Genomic DNA, 9,392 nt, shown 5'->3' on the forward strand with positions numbered 1-9,392 from the left:
GTAACTCCAATGATGGAGATTGATATGATTCAGTTGATTGCTCAAAGATAGCAGATGATGATATCGAATGTCGTATCACAGATCACTGTTAGTGTTGATGCAAATGTGATCGCAGAATTATAGATCGAGCAATCACATGAATATGAATATTTCAATTCTTAGTGGTATTACTAAGAGTGATAACGTCCCACCGAATACTATTATGACTACAAGTATTAGTTATAAACTAAACATGAATAGTAGTCGTGATGAATTAGATCCGGTATGAAGGCTATGTTTGTTGGTTGTGTTAAGGAAATTATTAATAGTTTACTGATGGTAAAGGGAGGAATAGATTAGCGAGTGGATAGAAAAGATCGAAATGGTCAAGGATATTGGTAAGAGTCTAGAACATTGTGTAGTAAAATATGCTACAGATATGTTGGTAGATTATGCCGTATCGTGATGGAACACGATGGTACAAAATTATAGTTAGAAAATTAATACTCAGATGATATGGTCAGAATTTAAAATTCTTGTGCTAGAGCATTTTATTTCGAGTAAGTAAGTTCAGAGATTGGAAACTGAGCTATGGACGATAGAAATGTTGTGTGCTGATCACTTTGAACACGCTAATCGTTTGAAGGAATTGTCATGTCTGGTGACATGGCTAATTACTCCTGAAACTAAGCGAAGTGAGCGCTATATTGGGGACTAACTCCATCGATAAGGAGTATAGTCAATCCTGTAAAATATACAACCTTTGGAAGGGTTGTGTCACAAGCCAGCATTGATATATTTGACTCTATGGGAAGCGGACTGGAAGGACGTTAGGTGAGACATCGAGTGTTAAAGAAGAGAAATGATAACGGTATAGTACAAGATAGGCTTTTGAATAAGTAGGTATGTCCTACAACCCAGAATTATACTAAGACTAGTTCTGGTGTGAAACATGAACCGCATGAAGGGTCCTTCCCTAAATGTGGAAAATATGGTTATCGGCAGGAAGAAAAATGTCGAGTGATAGTAGGCCACATGTGTGGTAAAGATGGACGTAATGCCCCAATTGTAGAACTAATTGAAGCCATGTGAACCGGCGACCCCAACCCATTCGTGTACAACCACTCCGAACCCAACAGCTTCAATAACAATCCATCCAAAGAAAACAAATTATGCCAAACAGTTGTACTTGCTATGAATGTGGCAATACAGAACGTTTCAAGAGAAATTGCCCAAAGTTGAACCAAGGTGTCGTTGGAAGACGAACCTCATGACAAGCATCAACCTCTGATCAAGCAAGGAGCCGTGCTTTTGTGAGTAATTCGAATAAAGCACGTCATGATCCAAAGGTGGTATTGAGTATGTTGTAGTTTTATATCAATAGGCTTTAGTGATATTTTTACGGTCACCGATAGAAGTTAATTCCTGTTAACCTCCTACCATTTGGAAAGGTACCGATTAGTGAAACTATAGAACCCTATACTATAGAATCGCTAACGGTAAATCCCTAATGGTTAACTAAATTGTTCGGAATTGTCCTATTATTCGGAACGATTAACTTTTCCTTATTGACCTACGACCAGTAAAATTAAGAAGTTTTGACGTAATCGTTAACATGGATTGGCTAACTCAACATGAAGCTGAAATCAAATATGAAAAGAAGATGATTATAAGCTCTCTTACGGACGATGAAACGATTAGATACAGAGAAAAGTATTTAAAAGAAAACATATAGAAGATGTTCCGGTGATACGTAAATATCCACAAGTTTTCCCAGAAGAACTTCCTGGATTACCGCCAACCCGACAGGTCGAATTCAGAATCGATTTAATACCTCAAGCTGGCCCTGTTGCTAAAGCACCCTACCGACTTGCACCGTCCGAGATGCAAGAATTATCCAATCAGTTGCAAGAATTATGGGATAAGGCTTTATACGACCTAGTTAGTCACCATGGGGTGCACCAGTGTTATTTGGGAAATGAAGGACGGAAGTGTTAGGATATGTATTGATTAGGGAAAATTGAATAAAGTGACGATCAAGAATAGGTATTCACTTCTTCGAAGTAAATAATCTATTTAACCAACTGCAAGGGACGATTTATTTTTAAAAAAATTGATCTTAGATATAGTTATCACCAATGAAAAATCCAAGAGGAGGACGTTACAACAACAGCGTTTCGGACTAGCTACGGCCATTACGAGTTCTTAGTTATGTCTTTCGGGCTAACAAGTGCGCCGGCAGTGTTCATGGACCTAATGAATCAAGTCTGTAAACCCTACCTCGACAAATTCGTCATCGTGTTTATTGACGATATATTGATCTACTCGAAAAGTAAAGAGCACGGGCAACACTTAAGAATAATTTTAGAGCTTCTGAATCAGGAGAAGTTGTATGCAAAATTCTCCAAGTGTAACTTCTGGTTACAAGAAGTGCAATTCCTCGGTCATGTTGTAAACCATCAAGGAATACACGTTGATCCGAGTAAGGTTGAAGCAATTAAGAATTGGCAAGCGCCTAAATCGCCAAAGGAAATCCGCCAATTCTTAGGCTTAGCTGGATATTATCGTCGATTTATATAGAACTTTTCTAGCATCGCCCAACCTTTAACTCTCCTGACTCAAAAGGATCGAAAGTATGAATGGGGAGAAGAGCAGGAAACGGCATTTCAAACGTTAAAGCAAAAATTGTGCCAAGCGCCGATTTTAAGTCTCCCCGATGGAGACGATGGTTTTGTCGCGTATTGTGACGCATCGCGTAGAGGGTTAGGATGCGTGTTGATGCAGAATAATAAGGTTATAGCCTATGCTTCCCGACAGTTAAAAGTACACGAGAAAAATTACACTACTCATGACTTAGAACTGGGAGCGGTTATCTTCGCACTTAAAATCTGGAGACATTATCTCTACGGTACAAAGTGCACCATCTTCACCGATTATAAAAGTTTGCAGCACATATTCGATCAGAAAGAACTGAATATGAAGCAACGAAGATGGGTCGAGTTGTTGAGCGATTATGACTGTGACATCCGTTATCACCCCGGCAAGGCTAACGTTGTAGCCGATGCCTTGAGTAGGAAAGATCGGGTTAAGCCATTGCGAGTGCGAGCGCTGGGGTTGATAGTCCAGTCGAACCTTTCGGACCTGATTCGAGTCGCTCAACGTGAGGCGTTGAAAGAGGAACAATTGGAAAAGGAGGGACTTTACGGCAATGAGAAGAATTTCGAACAGTGCGTCGACGAAATTCTCCACTTCAAAAAAAAAAATCGGTTTTGGATCCCGACCCTCCATGACCTTCGTGATTTAATCATGGACGAAGCGCATAGATCGAAATAGTCATCCTACTTCCATTAATGGAAGGCGGGGAAGGAAGCATCGAGAGCTTGAAGCTTTCTATGGGTGAAGTAGTTATCACCAATTTGTTAAATTGAAAATGGGCGTCACTCAAGCCATAATATTTGAATTGATTCGAGAAACAACCAATCGGATTTATAATATTTAAGATAAGTTGAAAGCAGCGCGAGATTGGCAAAGGATTTATGCCAACATTCAAAGGAAACCGTTGTCACTGGAAAGAGGTGACAAGGCATTTTTAAGGCATCACCTTCGAGAGGTGATATAAGGTTTGGCAAAACCGAAAATAGCTCCTTAATATATTGGACCTTATGAGACTATCTCCATGATTGGTCATTTAGTTTATCGATTAAAGTACTCCAGGGGCTAAGTACTATACATGATGTTTTGCCATGTATACGGATTGAAAAGTACCTAAGCGATGAGACAACGACAGTGCTAGTAATGGAGGTACTCATAGAAGACATGCTTGATATCATAAATAATTCCGTAGAGATAGTAGACGGGAAAACTAAACAGTTTGGACATACCAAGCTTTATTGATTAAGATTAAGTGGAATTCACAACGAGGACCAGATTATACCTGGTAACGCGAGGGTGAATTCTGAAGGAAAAACCCCCACCTTTCTCTCGGAAGGGGATAGTGGGCGTGTAAAATTTCGAGGACGAAATTTCTTAACGGGGGGAGAATGTAACGATTCCGACGAAATCAAGTATACCCTAACCGGTAGACAATAGTTACGTTATATTTAATGTCGGGTACATGAATTACCATAGTAATTATACGAGAATACATGGTTCACTGTATTGATTGTACGTGAATATATAATTCATCGTATTGAATATGAGATTAATCGATCGATAGTTATTGAAATCCGAACGAATCGAGGGTTCAATTATAGATAATATCTATAATATTTAGTGATTTTACGAAGCATTAATGCTTTGGGATGAGTGAATCAGAGCACAGAAAAAGAATTTTCGATTTAATGGTACGTCGGTACGTTAAACGAAACCTTTAATACCAAACCAAGCAAGAGACGATCGATCAAGCCAAAAAAGATGCGCAATTATTAATAATATGATGTTTTAAGATAATGAAAGTCATGGTTTAAGTTTTTAAAGTGGTTTTATATAAATTTCATTTTTAAGCCGAAAACGACCGTTTTAGCCTCGTTTTAAGCCGAATTAAACATTTAACCGAAAAACAAAATGAACCAGATTATCCAAAACATTATCCGGATTGCGAAAATCCAAATATGTGGCTAAAAATGGAGAAGTGGGTCCCACCCACCTCCCCTTTAATCCCGATCGGACAAGAGGGTGAGAAACCCCTTGCCTCTCATTTTTTTTCATCAACCATTTCAACAATCTTCAATCCTCTCCACAATATCATCCAAAAACCGAGATTTTAGCAAGAAAACCGAGGTAAAAAGTCGAGCTATTTACGTTTCCATCTTCGTTTCTTGAGTTTATTTGCAAGAAAATGAGGTTTCAAAGATGAAAACCGATTCTTGCATGATCAAGTGATGTATACGGGTTATACAAGGGATCTTGTTCCAAGAAAGGAGTTAAACGAACCAAAAACGAATTTTTACGGTTTAAACTTTAGTTTTGAAACAATAACCGAAACTATAGTGTAAGAGGCTTGATTGTGAGTGTAACTTGCTTGGTATTGTGGTATGTTGGTTGTAGGTTCTGTATTTAGTGGTAGATAAGGCGGAAAAACGAGTTTGTAGCTTGTAGTGGCGGAAAACAAAAGGTATATTCGGTTTATGTTCGGTTGTGAGTTTTTGGACAGATTGTTTAAGGTTTAGAGTTAGGTCATGAAATTTTACAGAGGTGTTAAATACATGAAAATATGAGTTCTGTGAAATTTTGGTAATTTTTGGACAAAGGATGAATATTTGGTAAATTTAATGCCCGGTTTTGGCCAAAAATGGTGAAAAATAGTTAAATATCATGAAACATTCTGGAAAATTCCAGATAAGCTTTTTATAACATGTAAAAGTCACACACAAAAGTTTAGGTCAGTTGGAGAAGTCTAAGTAGGCTTTTCGGTTAAACGAGTTCTAGGGTTTTCTAGCTTGGTTTTAGTGAAAATGGCATGTAAAAAGAGATTTTGGTTCTGGAAAAATTATAGGGGACTATGGGGATGGCAGGGGTCATCCAGGAAAAATTTGGGATTTTTCTAAGATCGTTTGGTATTTACGGCATATTTAGTGTTTAAATGGTGTTAAAAATAGATAAATAAATTTTAAATATAAATTAATTCTGGAAATATTTTTATAAAAATCCCCACTGTCAAAAAGTGATTTTTACAAAATTTCAAGATCCGAGGTTAAACGGATAATTATTTGTGCTAAAAGAAAATAAAAACAAACTTTTAAAGTTTAAAAAGCGTAAACCGGTAAAGTTCGCCTAAACGAACTGACCGGTGTATAAAAACCCTAAAAATGAACTATTTTCATATAACTGAGTTAAATGTAAATCATCCGAAAATAATTCGGATGATTTGAGTAATTTATCCGATTTAACAGTTTCCGGTGCACTAAAGACGGAAACGGGTCCCGCGGCCAATCGGGGCGTCTAAACCGAGCTCTAATTTCACAACTTTAATTAAATTATCAGCCAACCATTATTTTCGGGTCGTGTGTGACCAAACTCATTCTTGAAAACGTAAAAACGGATAACCGTGCTAGGCACGCAAAACGGGGAAAACAAACTAATAGTAATTTTGACTATTGAACTCTAAACGAGATCACAATCTGAGTCCGGAGAAGTGTTTCTGGGTTAACATTGCCCCCGGAATGGGTACAGTATTGGGTTAACAGTGTCCCCAGATGTCCCTAGAAGTGTTTCTGGGTTAACATTGCCCCCGGAACGGGTACAATACTGGGTTAACAGTGTCCCCAGATGTACCGGTTAACACGGTTAAAGCTATATTAATAGTGATTGTATAGTAACGATCGTAGGGATCATATTACAGATTGGACGTGTTAACTGATAATGACTGTTGTTACCTGCTTGCATGTGCTAAGGTGAGTTTCACGAGCCTCTTTTTCTGAATTGTTTTTAAATATTTTCTCGGGGCGGAAGCATGTTACTACTGAAATGTTTAAGTACATACTGAACGCATGGATTTGCGTGTATTTATATATATTTTGTTGTACGGGAATCGTACGAAAATGTACTAAGATGGTAATTGTCTGAGTTGCTAACATTGTAAGGCCCCGCAACACGAGTGATTAACTGAAAGCCGGTAGAGTGTGAATAGTACTATTGGTCTGACAAACCCAACTGGTTCGGCATGGATTTGCTGATGTTTCCCAGCCAGTTGCACATGTCTATTTTGTTGTTATATATATTTTGCTATGTAATGTTAGGCATAGCGGTTTGGGGCAGGTCCGTGGGCGGAGTATGCCACGGGGTTGTGTGTGGATAGTCAGAGGTTTCACTTGTGGGCTCAGCATAATTACATCGATAATATTATATTTTGATATTGATTTATCATGGTTTACTCGAATTGTGAAACTCACCAACTATTCGTAGTTGACCCGTTTTCTCACATGCTTTTCAGGTACAATTAAGATGAAGTGATTGCTTACGTGCTAAGTGCTTGATGTGTGTAAGATTTACGTGTGGGATGTTATGATACATTATATTAAATAGAATTATGTATCGTATTGTATGATGTGTGTATCACCTAGACGGTAATGAATATGAGATAATGTAATTTGAAGTTTAGTAATGTATTCAGTTTTCTTTATAAACAATGTGGATGATATCAGAGGTATCTGTTGCATCCCGTTTACGTTTCCGCTGCGGTTACGGGATGTTACAAGTAGTTTCCGTTTGTGTCAGAGAAGGAGTTCATGCTTGAAGATGGGTGACTTGAGTTTTGGGATTACAAGACACGTGATTGAAGTTAGAGATATGAAGCTACTGCCAAGGGGGAGTCTGTTGGTACATGATGTCAGTAGTTCAGTATCTAGTGTCTGTAATCGCGTTAGTTTGTTTTGGTTTTGGTTTGTAAAGGTTGTCCCACAAGTTCGCCTGTTATAAGCGAACTTGTGGAACAAGTGAAGTTATTGACAACTTCGCCTAGCATGTTAGGCGAAGTTGTAGAAGGGTATATATGTTTAGGCTACGGCCTGTTTAGTATAGAGTGGTTCAGTACGTGTAATTGTGATTTGGTTATCACGTGTTAAAGGAGTTGCAATACAACGTGTCTTTTGAGTACTGTAACGTGTCATTGTACTTGGGTTTAACGTATATCGCGTCTAACACTCGTATCGTCATACGTAGGGATTCCGCACCTACGTAATACAAGATATTTCCGTGTAGATCCGGCTGGGAACCTACAAGAAAATTAAGAAGATGAGGGAGAGAGAAACTGACCTGGATATCAAGCGAAGAAGAGAGTATTGTGATTTAGAAATTTGGGTATGGGTTAATTTTAACCTAGAATGACGGTTATAGGTTTTCCTCAATTCGCGTGCCGCCCTTTCAAGTCGCATAAGATATTTTCATTTTTGAAATTTAAAATTATTACAGCCTGTCACACGCTAACTGTAAAAATTAGGGGCAATTGTTGGGAGCAGATTTTTTATCCTCAGGATTGACCTTGATTCAAGGATTTCGACCTATACTGCCAATGCAAATATTCTGAGGATTATATTTGACTAATTAAATTGTCCTTTATTATTTTTGTTTGTTTAGCATATAAGATCACGTGTTTAATGTGATTATAAGAACGTGGGTTTGTAACGGCTTCGTCAACTCGAACATAGGAAGCAATGGATAATATAGGACCTAGTCTAGGGTTTATTCCGGATTTCTCGTAATTTCAGTTGTGTACTTTTGACTATTTAAACGAGCTGATATGATCGATTAGAACACACACTTCACTTACTTAGCTATCAACACTCATTGTAACACTTCGTATACGATCTACTATCAGCTCCACCACTTGTAATCACCCTTTTTGTTATTAATAAAAGAGACGGTGATAGTTTTCACCGTCCGGGGGTTTTTTGTGCCGGAGATCCTCACGATCAAGGGCTTTTTCCATCGAAATCAAATCGTTGTGTTCATCTTATTCTTGATCAAGCACTCTACCTCACATACGAATTTGATCATAAAATTACTTTGTTAGACCGAAACAATAATATATGTGAATGAGGGTGGCAGTCCCTAATAATATTTGTGAAGGAGGTTGGCAGATCTTAATAATATATGTGAGGTTATAGGACGAAAGGCTCTTTAAAGCATATAAGTATATATGTAAAGTAAGATTAAAATATGAAAGAAAGAATGAAAGTAAGAATGAAGGTATATACTTATGTATGTAAAAAAGAAAGATGAACATGTTAAGTAAGTAATATGTATCTTCGGATACGTATAAGTAAGTATGTGAATGTATTGTATATTGCCTGATTAACTAGAATGCATTCAGTGTAACTGACTTTTAGTATGCACGCAGGTGAGTATGATGAGACAGTTGGCTTGAGGAGGGTCACATGACAGAAGAATAAAGAAGCTGGCATCTGAAGACTTAATTTTTAATGTTCAAACTTAAAGTCATGTTTTATATTGTTTAAATATTAAGACTTATGTAATGAATGGTTGACATTTATTTATTCCGCGAAAGTTTTTAATTAACTCTAATATTTAGAACTGTGTTTATGAGTAAATTCAACGCCAAAGTAGGGCACCGGGTTCGGGGCGTTACAAGTTGGTATCAGAGCATAAGTTCGAGAGAACTAAGCATCCTACATGCTTAAACTCGAACAAAGAATGGGACTCAAGTAAGAAAGGAAAGAAGATGCCAGTTCAAGAAAGCCATGTGTTACTCAAACAAGCTACGTACATGTAAAATGTATGATTTAATTCATGTGTAATGTAAGAATGCGTAAGTAAGTTATCTTTTTATTGCTAGGGATAGAAGTATATGATAACATGAATTGCTTGATTGTCTAATTGTTTGGAAGTAGAACTGGCACAAGTGAACTCATAAGGGGACACAGAAAGTAACGTGATCAGCTAATCACAGCTGGCCA

This window comes from Bidens hawaiensis, unplaced genomic scaffold, assembly GCF_021521415.1.
Source record: "Bidens hawaiensis isolate Kalapana, Puna unplaced genomic scaffold, B.hawaiensis_p1.1 tig00032051_1, whole genome shotgun sequence".
In the NCBI taxonomy this organism is placed as follows: domain Eukaryota; kingdom Viridiplantae; phylum Streptophyta; class Magnoliopsida; order Asterales; family Asteraceae; genus Bidens; species Bidens hawaiensis.